This window comes from Nanorana parkeri, unplaced genomic scaffold (genome assembly GCF_000935625.1).
Source record: "Nanorana parkeri isolate BGI_ZX_2015 unplaced genomic scaffold, ASM93562v1 scaffold751, whole genome shotgun sequence".
NCBI classification, from domain to species: domain Eukaryota; kingdom Metazoa; phylum Chordata; class Amphibia; order Anura; family Dicroglossidae; genus Nanorana; species Nanorana parkeri.
In genome coordinates this window covers 549,728-567,319 of record NW_017307019.1, presented here as the reverse complement: position 1 = coordinate 567,319, position 17,592 = coordinate 549,728, and the positions used below count along the sequence as shown (strand labels likewise).

Here is a 17,592-nt window from a genome sequence, read left to right as displayed (position 1 = left end):
TTTCTCCATATAAACTCCAGTATCAATCTATAACCAACACTCACATTTCTTCCTGCATGGTTTGTTATTCTGTAACACTGATGCTGACAGCTCAGTGACTGATAGGGATAGGCAGATGCTGAATTTAAAGCTGAACTCCGGCCAAGCACTTAAATAAACATTTGAAATACGTGTCTGGGAAGTGTTTTACCTGCCAATAGATCTATAACTGTTCACCCAGTTTTGTGATCAAACCACTGCTGCCAGATCCTCAGCCTCCTCTGTAGGAGCAGCAACACAGCTTGGGCAAGAACACCAAGTGCCTGCTGACTGGAAAATGAAGGAGCAGCAGGTCACTGAGGAATCATCACTCTGCTCTCTTCCAATCACTATATACCCTGTCAGTGCATATGCATGCTGGCCATCCCTCTCAGGGCTGCTGTACAGGGAATTACAATGGGCTGATATCAAGCAAGATTGATGTGATTACACTAGCTGCTTTTAAAATACATTTAACATGTATATGATTATTTTATACCTGCTGAGTTCAGCTTCAGTGAAGGAGGAGAAGAGGCAAGCGCTGACTGCTGGAGGAGCAGGTAAGTAAAAGTGCTTTATTTCAGTTCCTAGACAAAAACAGATCTTAACCCTTGCAGTAGAGTAGTCCAACTGCAAGGGTAGTTTTTGGTTGCCCAGAGATGGGCTTTATATAAAGAAAGCTGGCAACTGAATTAAAGAGCAAAAGCTAATCTAATGTATTTCTTTATACAATATACTATGGGGGGAATTTAGCATATGAAGTGAACTGATTCTTCATGTTGAATACAGTGAGTGGAATTTATCAAAACTGGAGCAGACAAAATCTGGAGCAGCTGTGCATGGCAACCAATCAGCTTTTCTCTTCAGTCTGTTCAGCTAAGATTTGAAAAAGAAATAGAGAGGCTGATTGGTTGCCACGCACAGCTGCTTCAGATTTTGTCTGCTCCAGTTTTGATACATTTCCCTCAGTATATTTAGAATATATGTAAATATATATTTGGGTTTACCTAAAATATTGCGGCTTTGATCCTTCACCTTAATATGTGATGCACCAGCTGGAATCCTGGTTACATTTCTGTATTGAAAGAACCCTAAAATTAAATTGCAAATGAAAGTTGGAAAAGTAAATTAGAAAAAATTAAACTAATAAGCTTAACTTAATGTATTATTTGATACGAACACAGTTCCTGGACAAATGTTAAAATAGCTCCCTCAGTATAGAACACATATTACTTCTGTGTATGAAAGAGACTCTGTTACCTTAAGGATACTCAACAGAAGGTAACTGTACATACCTGAAGTAGCGTTCGGTATTTTGTGCTTCGCCTAAATGTGGGGCTGTTTTAATCAAGCAAAGCACTGACACTTCTAGGTAGAGTCAGAGTTTGCCATTAAGGCCCATCTCAATGATAGGCTGCCCTACTGGCCAATAGGAAAGTAGGGCTGGAGGGCTATGGAAAAGGGCTTAACTTTTCCTATCAGAATGGCCCAACATTTAGGCGAGGCAGATGATACTAAAAGGTGCCAGCACATTGTACCTGTTTTAATTCTTAAAGTGACAGAGTCAATATTTCTGCAAAGTGTCTAGCTAAGTAGTAATGCTAGCTATACTAGAGAATGTAGGTCATCCACAATGAAAAATACTTTAATAGTTAACTGTTGCCAGGTTTTACATAGCAGCTGTGATTTTCACTGCATTTATTTTATTTTATTTATTACAGTCTGCATTGAAAGATTTGTTCCTTATCCCAGTGAGTCATAACTCTCTTCAACTGTATTTCAGAACAATGTAAGGCTTATTTAAGTCTGTAACACTATATGTTGTATTTCAGGATCCTGGAATGCTTATTGATGGTCATTCTCCAACCATAACTGCTCCAGTTATGGTATATACGCGTAGAAAAGAAACTGACAACACAAGAACCACGTTCAGTGTAGTGCTAAGCTAATGCTAATTGTCATGGTATTTTGCAGGAATGCGATGAGTTCTCAGAAATAAAACATAACCTGTAGATGGATAAGGGTCCCGGAAAACATTCCAGATAAAAATGCAAGATTCTTTCTTGCCACCGCAGCTTCCACACGAGTAAACAGGTACTTCAGACCCCAGTACACCATCACAGCCTGCTTTCTGTGGAATAAGAGCACATTCACAAATGAGGGACAATTCATGTTAAACCATTGTCATTTGCCATAGTGATTCATTGCTTTCAGCAGTGACAGCCAATGAAAGCTGAAAATAATAGTTAGATGAAAAGAAGGAATCTTATGGCAATTAACACATGTGGTGCAGCATTGTAAATTAGAGAATCCTAGGTGATTTATATGGGTCATCCAACCTAAATGGGTCTATTTATAAACAATTCATGGAGCCATTCATCCTGCGGATTCCTGTGAATGAGCGTTCCTTGTGAATGGGGTAAAAACAAACCTTCTTATATTTTATTTCCAGGTCAAATGTAATACCACATTATGGCCACTAGATGGAGATGAGGATGCTTAATACTAAATATGTATTTCTACAAATACACTCTAATGTTTATTTGAAGATAAAACCTGCCTCGACTCTCCCTCGTACATTGTGACCTAATCAAGCTGCTTACATACTGTCCAGCCATTGTACAATATTTGTGGCTATTGTCCCTTAAATAGTATACCCTAATGTTTATGTGCAGATAAAACTGGCCTCATCTCTCTCTTTTATATTGCAGCATAACCAAACTTCTTACACACTGTCCAGTCGCTGTACAATATTTGTGGCTATTGTCTCTCAGGTAATAGAACAATAAAACATTGCAAGACAAAACATACCTTGACTCTTTAAAATTGCTGCCTATTCAAGTGTTTGCATACTATCCTGATACTAGCCAGTTTCTACCAAACACATATCTGAAGTATATCTTTTTATTTTTTAAATATTTTAGGTATAATTAGGGATATGGGGATGGAAAGGGGGTTCATGGACTGTGTGATTATGCTTTTAAAGTGTTTCTGGTCACATTGTTTTGACATTTTATTAGCCTTGACAATGGCCAGAATTGATTACCAGGATTCACCCTCTATGAACTTTAATTGGGTTTGATTTTAAGTTCTGAATTTTCAGACTCTACGCAGGATTTGACAAACAACCCGCGAACTGAACCAGACTCATTTACTCATCCCTATGTAAACACTGCTAATCAGTAAGTCGAGACTGTGTAGGTAATGAACAAGTGTAGCTGTCCAAATATACATACTGCATATCACTAAAAACTACACATAGACAAAAAAAGGTTTTTAAAATATTAATCCACATAGATGTAAAATTACTGAAAGGACTACATATTTCTTTTGAAGACATAGTTTATCCAAAACATTTTTTTTTAGTTTTTGTTGAACATTGATAGGTTAATTCACCCACAGTCTAATTATACAGCATCTCTGTATTCTTATACAGACTTTAAGTGCTTATGGAAAGGAAGAGAGAAGTAAAGGAGGGTAGATATGAATTGATGTCTACATAAAGAGTGTTCTCTCTGTATTTGTGGATGAACAATATTTCCTTTGCATAAGGCACTTAGGAAAGGAATGTGAGGCATAAGCCAAAACAAAAAGTGATTTTATAAAGTTACCAGAATGCTGCAAAAATAACCGAGAACTAATTGTGGCTTTACCAGCTGAGATCATCTACCTAGAATGTTGGACAATATTGTCTTTTAGGATATATATTTTGTCTTGAAGATGACATAATTTTAGAAAGAGGTGGGATCTGACTAAATTAACGATATGGTGATTGCACTAAAAATGCATACTTTTGTATACCTTTTACCTACCTATACCTATTAATATTTCCCTTTTTAATACACATTTCACAGTCCATAAAATGTTTGGAAACGAAAAAGAAACACAGCTAGCTCCCCAAACTCCCATACTTAACTCCCCCCCACACCAATGATAGTAAAAGCTTTCTATAAAAATTCTTGTCTATGTATAGTTACACATAAAGCCTATTTAAGGATTATAAGATTATTACCATGCAATTGCCGCTGATGCAGGTACCGTCTGCCTCACAGCTGGTTCCATCCAGTACTCGCCCAAAGGTATAATAAAAGTTATATCCAACAGCCAAGCAGTTTAAATCACAGGCATTGGGAGCTGAAATGATGTATATATTTGACATGAGTATTTTAGATAATTACTTATTATTATCACACATATTAATAACTTATACAGAAATTTCCAACACGAATCTCTTTTGGTTCTTGGAAACAAGGGCAGGATAAAAAGAAAAAGAAATAAGACTTTCAAAGCAATCATTTATTTTAAAATTCAACATATGTGTGTACAATATGTGTGTGTCCATATATACTGTATATATATCGAGGCCGGGCCTTGGTTGACCTTGTGGGAAATCCGGCCCTGAGTACAGCAGGCACAGCTTATTATGTAATAAAAAGTATAAATGCTTGCATTCTGATCCATACCTGCCCAGGGTAAGTTTTAGAACTATAGGTTAAGCATATACCATGGTGTTACTGTTGTAATTTTAAACACTGGAAAAAGCATCAGACTGGTAAGGAAATTTAAAAAAAACAAAAAAACTCTGCTCTGCTGTTTTGAAAGTTGATTTAGAAGAGAAGAGATACAAAAAAGTAAGGATTAGAAAAGAGATTAGCTCGGCCGTGGAGATATGATATAGTTGATTGTGCCAAAACCTAGCATCTTCAAAGAAATGTGCGCTTTTTAAGGCGAATGCCATGTGGGACCTTCTTATAACCTCTTTCATTTGTGCTTGCCACACATTTATAATTTCTTGATCTCTGTTATTTTGGAACATTATCAGCTGTACGGTGATGCATAGCCTGAAATACCTTGTTGTACGATATTAGAAGACTAATTGTCTGTCCAGGATTGCCCAACAAGACCTTCCAAGGACATTCTAACAACACATTTCAAGGCCTGTTTTAAATATGTCCCCGAATAAAAGACATTCTAGCGACCAAACCTGGTATATAAAGAACCTAACATTAGAATATAAGCACTTAATGTTGCCATTTCACCATTAGTAAAACATATACGGTAGTAGTCGTTTGTCTGTATGTGAAAGTGAAACTTTATTAAAGGCATTTGGTTACCTCCATAAAATGGCACCCAGATGTATGTTTGCTCAGATGAACCTGGTAACGGTTTGTTGTTGTAGCTAGCACATTGCACATCTCTGAAGGGTAAAGCTTCTGCAGGGCACATCTGTGAAATTATACACACCAACCAGCATGCAAGGACAAAAAAATGCTCTGTTAGCAATAAGAAAACAAATACGTATATTTTAATCATTATTTTGTAAAATACTTATGGCCATATGTGTTGCAGTGTCCACTTTTATAATAGTGTTGTTTTAAAGCTAATTTCTGGCATAAGCGAATACTGTTTACATACTTTGTGTATTTCTTCCAGAACTGTGCAGTAATCCAGTGTATAACTTTTCCTGTGATAAAGACCGGTTACTGCTGCTCTCTCTCTCCTTGTGCAGAGTGACTGGTCTTGTATCTACCCCGCTCCTGTAATTTTTACAGGCAGCCTACAGAGGGTGGAGCTGCCGAGTCCCTCCCACTGCTCTGCTCTCACAGTCTACAGTGATGATGTCACTGCTATTTTTACAAGGTAATAACTTTATTTGCAAAGGCATTTGGAGCAGACAAAGTAGATTTTTATCATTTGCTGATATTGAGGAATACAATGTTAATGGAAGTATTTCTGGCTGCAGTTCAGCTTTAAATGTTTAATGTATGTAAAATGTTCTGCTGAACTGCCACTTAAAGACTGAGGAAATATGGTCTGTACACATGACAATGCTGTGTTGCTGTTTGAATGCTTTAGCATATTCTCTCCATATTATGATTATATGTATGCTGTTTACTCTTTGTTCTATTACTGTGAAGTCTTTCATATCAAATCACAGTTAGAATGTCTTTTCTTGCCCTAGTAACCAGACTATTCTTTCCAGCTGATTATTAATTAAGAAATTCTGTAGTAATTACAGTATATACTACACAAGTACATGTGAGGTTAAAATGTGACATTAGGCTTGGAATAAAACATCTTAAACTATATGTAAAGGCAGTCAAAATGTGCTGAGGACCCCCTTTGTGCTGTTATGTACAATGATCTGCCACAGAGTACTTTGCCCTGCTAGTTTCAAAGAGATCTGAGTGACTGGCATCTTTGCTTTTTTGGATTTCCTGCATTCATCCAGGGAAATTATAAAATAATGACAAATCTGCACTTATGGGTTAATCAAGATGTAAATAACAAGATGTAAGATGTCAAGATGTAAATAACAAGTATGCAGCGCTATGGGTCAAAAACGAATATAATGAGTCTAACCTAAAGATCCCTTGGTTGTGCATAAATATAATAGGTGCAAATAGACCTCTTAGGATTAGTGTGAATAAATATAAAGGTATGAAAATCATGTGCTACATATAATCTGTTACCTCGTATTATATCCGCTACCTAGTATATACTGTAAAGTAATAACAATCAAATTGTTATAGAAAGTGCAAAATCGTGCAGTATATGCTTTGACTATAAAGATAAATATACATATAAATAAGTGTAAAAATATAAATTCATAAATTCTTACTCCAGTAAATACAAAAGAGTGAAAAAAAGTATTTCAGAAAGAATATAAAAGTCCAGAGGCTTATATCATATCCAATGTGATTGACCAGTGAAAGTAGGTGTTAATCTATCCAACGTGTGTAGAAACACAAGCCACAAAGTGCTTGATGGTCTTTTCCCACACCGTGTTCGTGTCCACGCCAACACCCCCTTAGCAGTGCAAACTCACCGCAATATTATTTTATATAGGCAACAGTAGGCTCACTAATAGACCATGGAGTCTTCACATCTATTTATAAGTTCTCCCACCAATGTTCCATGAATCGATAGATTGCCAAAATTACAAGAAGAAGAAAAAACTCCTCATTGTGCAGCTAATTGTGCAGCTTCTAAAAATGTTTACTTTAACAAGACATTGATCAGGGTTTGTGTTTTACAGTTGCAGGTTCTCTTGCCAGCTATGCAGTGACTTTTGTGCTGTGTTCCATCTGCAAACATACAGATCACACCATCTCATTTATTCACACTAATCCTAAGAGGTCTATTTGCACCTATTATATTTATGCACAACCAAGGGATACTGTTCACTAATAGTCTTTAGGTTAGACTCATTATATTAGTTTTTGACCCATAGCGCTGCATCCAGGGAAATTGCCTGTCCATTTATTCTGTGCGCATTAACAAGCTGCTGTGAGTGAAATGTTCTAAAGGCTATTTTTATTTCTGGTTGAATGTTCTTTGAATACTATGGCCACTAGATGAATCTGGGGGTTATGGAAAATAAGTACATCTTAGTAACAAGAGATACAATGTAACAATTCTAGAGAACACTAGAGGGGATTAGCAGATAAATGTAACCATTCTACTATGTAGTAGCGATGGTTACATTACCTTAATTCCCTCCAGGGTTTTCTAGAAAGATACCCACTGTAACCTAGGCCAAGATGACCTTCTGGGTAATTTGGCTCTGCCTGTCATGTCTCCAGTCATGTCAAGATCTCCCCATTTGGACATAGACAGCAAAAAATAATCTGATAGGGGTTTTAACCCTTCCCAACTATATATCCAAAACAAAACAAAAAAGTTACTTTAAAATTCAACATTTGCCAGAAAGGGAACACTTCATATAAAGACCAACAGTGTGAAGTATACATACTACTACAGATAAATAAAGATTTCGCTATTAAGGTGCTTGTTGGGTAAAAGTATACATTTATGGACCTTGTGAACATTATTGGATGACTTATGCTCTGTTTTTTTAAATTTGCAGATAGCTATGTCTTGTACTACCTCTATATAGCTGTATTTTAAAGGGGTCTGATATAAGTCGAAAACTAAGGCTCAGTGTGACAGATACATGCAACACCCTGACAACCACATATTAACATTGTAACATAGTAGATAAGGTTGAATGAAGACACAGGTCCATCCAGTTCAACGTGTGTGTGTGTGTGTGTATATCTATAGATATATATAGATATCTGTCTCTAATAGTTCCCATATCCTTGTATAGCAGCCTAACATAAAACCACCTCTCGTCCAACCTCATGTTGTGGCCTTGTGTCATTTTATTGTGAATATTGTGGTCCCCATTAATGATAATGAAAATTGCAATCAAGTCTCCTCTTAAGCGCCTCTAAGGAGCACAAGTTTAATTTCTGGAGGAGCTCAGGTTCTCCATCCCCTTTTTTAATTTTGTTGCCCTTCTCTAAACTCTCTCAAGTTCGAGGACATCTTTCCTAAGGATTGGTGACCAAAACTGAACTGCATACTCAACATCCCATTCCTACAACAATTGTGCACTTGGTCCTATTTAGCTTAAAGGAGAATTATGAGGCAATTGATTTTCACTCAGCCTCATAATCTGAGCCGACCTGTGACAATGAAACTGTCACAGGTCAGCTCAATAGATCGGGAAGTGAGCGAACACATACCGTCGCTCGCTCACTTCTCCATCTATCCCGGGAGAGAGCCGTGACTGTCACTCACGGCTCCCTGCAGGGATTCCCCCCCTCCCCTGTCCGATCCTCCAGTGCTGACTGGTGAAACGGACGGGGAAGGGGGTGGGCACAGCTGGCTCTGCCTCTGGATAGACAGAGCCAGCTGTCAATCCCGCAGCTGGGTGGATCCAGACAGTATTGTAGGGATTCGTCCCAGCTGCGGCGTCTCAGTATAGCGCAAGCTGTAGCTCGCGGTATACTGAGCTTTGGTCACGGGAGAACGCTAGTATGTGTTCTCCCGTTACCGGTAGGAGAACTATGGGGAAAAGCCCTGACCCCATAGTTCTCCTTTAACATTAGAACAAGGTGCATTCTTAGCCAGATCTTCCTCCAATAAATGTGTACAGGTAGTTTATAAAGAGCCTACATGCCGGACATAGTCACACACCAATAGAGGACAGCTATAAATGTAAACTCAGTAATAGTGGTACAATCTGAGCTGGACAATGGATGACATTTTAGAATGTTGTGTCCCTTCACACAACAGTTGAGTGTTGGACATTCTACTGTGCACTGACCTAGATCCTCCACACTGGACCATCAGACTTACCATAGACTGACAAGTTTTGTACTGCCGCGTCTTTCCCACACACTTATCCTTTGAAAAAGACCTTGGAAAGGTGAAATTAACATTCTGATAAATGTTTAATACTCTGGAGGGAATTTATTAACACAATTGCGACAGTTTTAGCCTCTTAGATCATTTTTTTTAAAGTGCAAATCTGTTTAAACGCACCTTTGAACATGTGTGCCTGTTTTGACCTGGAGTATATTTAACCTCATTTATGACCTCATTATGAACAACATTACACTAGCAACATAAATCTGGCGCAAATATATGCCATGTGACCATATACAAGTTCAAACACTCCCAATTGCTATGATAAATTCGTCCCAATGTATATAGCCATGAATACAGCACGTTCTATGTATTCCTATAACATAGGTAATATTATCCAATTCTGCTCTCAAACAAGGCATTTTTTTAATATTGCCTTGCAAAAATTATTTTATATTCTATGCAATCTATAGACAATAATTAACAAAAATTAAAAATGTGTTCTTGTTGTTAGCTTGTACAACTAGTGTTGTTATAGTTTGATTTTATATTTCCACCAATTTGTTATACTACAATTAGTAAAAAGTTTGTAGAAGTTATTTACAAATAAAATAAAGCCTTTTTCTAATGTGACACTCAAAAAATTAACAAACAGAATTAATTATAATATTAAAGTTTTAATATTTATTGTTAGTAAAAAAAATAGAAATAGAAAATCAGAGTATAGTGTTTGGTATATTAAGGCTGATTATATTTACCTAAGAGTTAGGTACAAGGTAAGTTATTACAAGGTAACTTTGTTTCCAAAGGCATTATTTGTTGCTATTGAAGAATACAATGTTATTAAGGAGTACAATGTTAATAAAAGTAGGGAAGAGAACAGTATATCGTATATTAAGGCTGATTATAGTTACTTAAGAGTTAATAAAGCGTTTAAAAGGAACACATTTTATTTACAAAATGTTGTTTTGCTAGGATTTCTTTAACTGACACCATATGCAGAACAAGGTCACCCTTTTGATCTGCAGACGAATGAAACCGAGTAAATACAAGTATATATGTCACAAAAATAATATGGGAGCTGCCATTGCTGGTTTCGCTTTAATAAAGGTAATTGCCCGACTGCATCTTGCAACAAATTGGAACACGTAGCAAAAGTGAGAAGAAAATCAGAACTACTTATCTATATCCTTGCCCTAAGTCAGTGATTGAGAAAGCCAAAACACCAGTAGGACAGCAAGAAAACTAACAGGGAGTTCTGCTGAGGTCACCAGTCTGGTATTGTTCCCCTAACTGCAATATAAAAAATCAGGTCACTAACCTGACTGTGCTGTCTAAAAACACTGTGTAAAACTTGACTGGATGAACAGAAATTCTTTTGGCAAGTAAAACAAATACCATCTCTATGCTATAACTGTAGATTTAGCACTGTGCCTAAAGTTCAGCTTAAGTGTTAGGGGCAAGAATTAAAGGTTCATTTTTTGAATGTTAAGCTTTCAAGGTTCAAGTAAGGGAAAGATTAACTGTCATTGTCTGTTTTACATTTAGGGATAGTTTGGACGTTAGGAACACTTGTCATTTACACTTTATATTGGCACCAAAAGCCGCATACTTTAAAAACATACTGGAGCAGGCAGAATCTAGGGCAGCTGTGGATTGCAACCAATCAGCTTCTGTCTTTCTTTTTCAAAACGTAACTGAACAAACTAAAGAGAAGGGCTCCAGATTCTGACTGCTCCAGTTTGGATAAATTCCCCCCACTGTATTTATTAGCCATTTGCAAAATCTTTTAGTTTATGCACCTCAGACACTTGCGGCTTCTAAGTATCACTCCATTCCCACATGAACTGGAGCAAGTAGTCCATGATCCCCATGTTGTCCACAGTCCAGATGAAGAATGCAGCATTCTCCCGCTTTGCAGACTCCAACTGTCTCTTACCTACTTTATAAAAGAACCAAAATCATTTTAGAGCTGTACATTAGTATCCTACAATAATAGTGTTCAGAATGGCTAACTCCAATTCCCGAAGCATTCCTGGAATTCCAGGACAAGTGACATCTCCCCCCCCCCAACGCCCAGAGGCCTGAGGTGGACTCCCAAAGGGCAGAGAGGGCTGACATTTCACTCTCAGGGGCTGACCCTTAGCCAGTGAAGGGACATGTGATCAAGAAGTTGTGGTGCCAGTCACTTTAAGTGCCTTTTCAAATGCTTTATTGGAGAACTTCATAACTGGGAGAGATGATTCAGGGCTTAGGACATCCATGGCAAAAATTAGAACAGACTCCAGACTCATCAGTCCCTTACAGTCTTCCACAGTGCAGAATCAATAGGAGAACAGGCAGACACTGGGTAATAGAGCAACAGTTGAACAGGGATAGTCATGAGATCTTCCATAGGAAAGACACCAGGCTTTCTCCTGATGTCCATACCAGTACCAGGTACCCCATGTAGCCATCCAGCTTCTCTGGTTCTCTTTCTCAATCACTTCCTGAACCCTCCAGGGTCCACATGTGTGGCCTCCTCCAGGTGTGAGGCTAGTCAGTATTTCCATACTTGGCATCCCACCCCCAGGCTCAGTCCAGGGGCAGGCTGGACTGAGCACATGGCAAATCTCCTGACTATATATGCACTCCCCCAGCATGCACCACTGGCCATGAGACTCCCAGTGATTGGATAGTGAGGCACAGACACTCAAGGTGTTCTCTCATTGGTCACCCCAAATTGCAACAGGGTCACACCCCACCGTTAGGCAGGTACAATCAATACAATCACAGGCAGGTACAATTAATAGCAGAACACCTGAAATTAACCAGATAATAGCCAACTATAAATCCGCCAGGCTGACTACAGCTCTGGCAATGCTACATTTTTAGTAGCCACTCCACAGAAGGTGGTAGGGGCTACAGTAGCAATAAAATTAAGATACATAGGCCACTAGCATGACAAATAGAGGCACAGCCTATGGTATAGCCATTATATAAAAAATAAGCGGTAAAATAGCGATTACTTTTATAAGCAGGTTAGACATCTAAGAAAGAGTTCCATGTGCAGTATGGACAACTTTTTTCCATCTGTCATTCATGAAAAAAACAATAACTTTTGAAATGCCACATAATCTTCAGTATACATAAACCAAGCTGCATCATGTAGAGTTACTGAAGCCTAATTTGAAATGGCAAAGTTTGTAGAAAGCACATTGTTTTCATAATTCAAATGCCTGTGAGTACATGTTTCCCCATGTATTGCTGTGGAGAGAGCGGGGAGTACTCATAGCCTCCCTGATAGTTCTGTGTGCAACAGCTGGGAACAAGAGGAAATCGTAGGACAAAAGGAATCTGAGAATTCTGTTAGTCCACTGATAAGACCAGGAAAACAACAGCAATGGAATAATCTTGTTTGCATAATAAATAAAACAAGAAAATATTTTCTACATCCATGTTCTATATACATTTTCTTATATTGAATCTTTGAATGTAATATACAGAAGAAAGTCAGAGCTGACCAAATCCCAAAAACCAAGTAGCAAATATTCAATAAAGGCTTTTATATACAGGCTTAGTTCTTACTGCTTTTATTACTTAATCTCAAATGCTTGTGTACGCTAACACTAATTATGCATGGCATTACATTTTTGTTCATCTTAAATCTATATGATTGTTTTGGCCAATGAAGATGCATACATACAGGATCAGGCTCACTATGTACTAAAGCAGGAAGCATGTGTCCTTATTTAGGATTAGGAAAATCTCACCTGAGCTTGGCTGGTAGTATGAATCATGAATAAAGGCAAGAGCAGTCTTACACTTGGAATCCCCATCCTGTGTTAAAGACACAGAACTGTTACAGCTACATAGAAGGTATCTCACATGCAAAGGCACAGAGTTGTTATAGTAATTAAAAAGTAAAACTCACCAGTTTCCCTGCCGCATTTTAGATGTTTTAAATGAGAATCAAGAATGCCCGATTTTTAAAATACCCAACTCAATTACTCCACAAAGGAAGCTCGGGGCTAACAATGCCAAATGATTACCTTTCAGTTTGGTAAACTTCCGTAGTGTTTAAAACAAAAAGTACCGCAAAAAACTGATCTTGGATCTTGAACGTGTGCTGTTCCTCCCTAAGAAACACGCCTCTTAGATTATACACTTCTGAACAGTCTCTTTCCCAAGGCAGCCTGTTCATCTGTTCACATCAGCTGTAACCACAAAGCATCTAGTATTCATAATATACAAGCACTTGAACTAATAAGACAGCTGGATGCTATCAAATTATTATAAGAGTTGGTTGCTGTACTGCCTTGTAAATCTTTTATAATACTCCATTTATTGTAATACACTAGCTATTTACAGAACATAGTGCTTTTAGTGACAAATCAGTGCCACCTTATGGAATAGCAAATAACATACAACTAACATTATAATTTATACAATATTAGAAATTCACAAGGAAAAAAGGCACTAATGGAAATTAAAAGAACTCCGGTTTTCCTGAGAGGTATGCAATTTACACAGAAACTTTTTAGCAAACGTTATTTCAATTCCTTACCTGCAACTTGTTCACATGCACTGAAATAAATGTGTAGCGATCACCCCCCGAAGGAGCCGCTGAATGCCCGGTTCATCTCTAGTCTGTCTAGGGTATGTTCTTCAGCTGCCCACCCATTAGCATTAACGGCCCTTCTTCTAGTGCCCACAGACTGACGTCCACTCCAGTAGTATAATGCAGAATAACGTTTTATTGAACATCTTCACTGGGGAGAGAGGGTATAGGGGTTCTAAGCTTCCAGGGGTAACTGACAAGAGCTCCACACTCACCAGACCTGGTTGGCATATCAGTGTAGATCCACTTGGGAGGCAGCGGACAGCAACTGAAATAGCAGATGAGCAGGATGAACACAGATCCTTAACAGGAAAAACACCGTCCACACTCCTGAAGTCCTCTTAGTTCCAGGATACTTCAAGAGCCAGCATTGGTCCTGGGTCTCTTCCTCTATCAGCAACACAGGCCTCCTCCATGTTGGAGGCCTCAGGGAAACCTTTCCCTCACACCAGCCCATGCCTACCCCCAGGCCTAGCCCTATTCCATGGCTGGTCCCGGCTAGTCTCAGCACATGGCAAATCCCTCCAGTATATGTACCCTCTCCCAACATGCACCACTTGTTACGAGAAACCCAGTGATTGGCTGCTGTACTGTACATACACTACAGTATCTCTCATTGGCTCTCCCACAATATGACAGAGTCACACTTCACCCAGGGGGGTACAGGCAATGTCAGACACCTGGAATTAACCAGATAATTGCCACTATAAATCCAGCCAGGCTGACTACAGCCCTGGCTATCACTAAATGTCTAGTAGCCACATCACAGAAGGTGATGGGGGCTACAAATGTTTTTTTTATACTCAGCGCAATTATCTATATCACAAAGCGTAGAAATTGCTGATGCTAAGGAAAGATGGAGACATGGAGATCGCATGTCTACCTGGTCCTCAGGGGCCACCACTGGTGTGATGGACTCCAAACAAATTCTCTGGAGACAGATGAAAGCAATGAGAGCCTTAAAATCCAGAATGGGCAGATAGTCCTGACTCATGTATGTACCATAAATAAATACACTTCAGAAAATATATGAGGTGGCATCAGGAACACCACTCCCTGAGAAGTGAGACCCTGTAAGACCTTGAAAAGAACTGACATCCCCTAAGGGGAGTAAGGGTGACATGAAGCGAAAAAACCTGTCATGGTGGATGATAGAAACTTGTACTTAGTTAAGATGCCCAGGCATATGCTCTCTCGTGGTTCTCTTCCTACCTAAGCGCTCCTTTAGTGTCACTTACAATTCTAACTCCTCCCCTCCTCTTCCTCTTTCTGTAGGGGTCCCCCAAGGCTCTGTCCTTGGACCCCTCCTCTTCTCCATCTACACCTCCTCCCTTGGTCAACTAATAACCTCACATGGCTTCCAATACCATCTCTATGCCGATGACACTCAAATTTATCTTTCCACTCCACAACTCACCCCCTCTGTGTCCTTGCATGTCACTAATCTACTAACTGACATATCAGTCTGGATGTCACAACATTTCTTCAAACTCAACCTTTCAAAAACTGAGCTCATGATATTTCCTCCTGCACGTGCACCTTCCCCAACATTTCAGTTGAGATTGATAACACAACTATCCAAACCTCCCCTCATGCCAAGGCCCTAGGTGTCATCCTTGACTCGGACCTCACCTTTCTTCCCCACATCCAATCGCTATCCAAATCCTGCCGCATTCACCTTCGTAACATCTCAAAAATACGACCCTTCCTCACCAAAGAAACCACAAAACTACTCATCCACTCGCTTGGTATCTCGTCTTGACTATTGTAACTCCCTCCTCATTGGCCTTCCACTACACAGGCTATCCCCCCTTCAGTCTATCATGAATGCAGCTGCTAGACTAATTCACCTTACCAACCGCTCAGTGTCTGCATCCCCCCTCTGCCAATCCCTACTCTGGCTTCCACTTGCCCAGAGGATAAAATTCAAAATATTGACAGTCACTTATAAAGCCATCCACAACTCTGAGCCGGATATATCTCAGACCTTGTCTCAAAATATCACCCTAACCGTCCACTCCGCTCTTCCATTGACCTCCTGCTTTCCAGCTCCCTTGTCCACTCCTCCCATACTCGCCTCCAGGACTTCTTTAGAGTCTCTCCCATCCTGTGGAACTCTTTACCCCAACCAGTCTGTCTATCTCCCACCTTGACTGCCTTTAGGCGTTCCCTAAAGACTCATCTCTTCAAGGAAGCCTATCCCACCTCAACCTAACAACTGAACCATCACATTCTCAAATAATTCCTCCCCACACAGCTACCCCATGTATCATTTCCCCCTCCTATTTTAGATTGTAAGCCATCAGGGACAGGGCCCTCCTTACCATCTTGTCTTGAATTGTATTGTAATGTCTTCCTTATATTGTAAAGCGCTGTGCAAACTGTTGACGCTATATAAATACTATGTAATAATAATAATCTGAGAAATTTCAGAGCCAAAATATGCAATCAACAATCTCTTCTCACTCAGTTTTCCACAAGTGGAGAGGACCTTTATATTTCTTAGCAGACCAAGAGGACTTTTGCTTGGGTTGAGATTTAGCTTTGAAGAACAGAATATTTTGAGCTCTTCCACTGTGGGTAAAATGATGGCTAAAAGGGACAAAAGATGTGGGCACTTTTGCAGGTAGCAGATCTCAGTCCCTGTGTTTGAGGGAGATGGATGCTTTCTCATCCTGTAGCATCTTCGATAATTCCATCTATTGAAAGAGACTTTATATACTTGGTCAGTAGCCAAAGAACTCTTCTCAAACAGTCCTAGGGCTGATATGGGCAATCACTTGTCCTTCGTCCAGGTAAGCAATACATAATGTTCTTCGCTGCGTGGACCAACTGATCTGCCATATCATTGAGGTATTGGTACCAACACTAGCAGGCAACAACTGCTCTTAGAGCAGAACCAACAGGTGGAAAAAAAAAAGAGCGTGGTAAAGATCTCCAGAATTTTGTCAACTAAAGGATAACGATAATTGGGATAACTATTACCTTGGTAAGTTGAGATAAAACCGATGGTGGTGCTGTCCACTTCTTTATCAGTTCCTCAGAGAATAGGTAGAAGGGATCAAAGTGTTTAGAAACTGATAAATCTCTGTCACGAAATCATAATTGCTTATGGTTTGGAAAAAAACTTAACAGAATAATTGTATCTTCTTCTGATTTGCAACAACAATCTATTTCATTTTTAGTTTCTCTTGCAGCTGCTTAAGCTGGCTATTTTTTCCTTCAACCCACGGGCTGAAGGAAAAAAATAGAGCAGATTTCTCCATCAACACTACGAGTGCATTGTTCAAGGAATCCCCGCTGTTTCTTTTGTATTCTGACAGCGGCCTCCACATTCACTGTTTCGTTTGATCAAGAAAATCTTTCCAACATGCTCCTTCAAATTTTTTCGTCACTGCGGTCGAGATCGATAATCACTTGACCACATTAGAGATTAGGAAAGCACAGGAAGCACTAACCAATCTAGTAGACACATGCGATTGGTTCTGTTACGAATTGAATTCAGACAAATATCAGCATATTCAAATTTCCGAATGAAAGAAATAACGAATCCGAATGTATCCAAATGTTCCGATGAAATTTGGATGCATCCAAAATTTTTCCCCAATGTCATTTGGAATGAACTTGTGTTGTTAAAGATTTGTGGAATGAGCATGTGGGCCCCCCTTACGCTATACCAGGCCACATGCACTCAACATGGGGAGGGTGCTTTGCCAGAGGGAGACCCCTGGCAAAGCACCTTGTCCCCATGTCGATGAGCACAATGGCCTCTTCCCCACAACCCTGGCCCAGGGGTTTTGGGGGTCCACGGGAAG

The 17,592-nt window shown here is 39.3% G+C and overlaps 2 long non-coding RNA genes across 2 annotated transcripts; both read right to left on the bottom strand.

Annotated features, from left to right (window-relative positions):
• Window positions 1-2,022: 2,022 nt before the first annotated feature.
• LOC108793491 lies at window positions 2,023-5,236 on the bottom strand. Its single transcript, XR_001941644.1, has 3 exons — window positions 5,133-5,236; window positions 4,031-4,152; window positions 2,023-2,149 (listed from the first exon to the last, which is right to left on the bottom strand). It is a non-coding gene; the product is annotated as an uncharacterized LOC108793491 (long non-coding RNA).
• A 3,932-nt stretch (window positions 5,237-9,168) lies between these two features.
• Window positions 9,169-12,987, bottom strand: LOC108793492. Its single transcript, XR_001941645.1, has 3 exons — window positions 12,930-12,987; window positions 10,980-11,119; window positions 9,169-9,229 (listed from the first exon to the last, which is right to left on the bottom strand). It is a non-coding gene; the product is annotated as an uncharacterized LOC108793492 (long non-coding RNA).
• Between the last annotated feature and the right edge of the window lie 4,605 nt (window positions 12,988-17,592).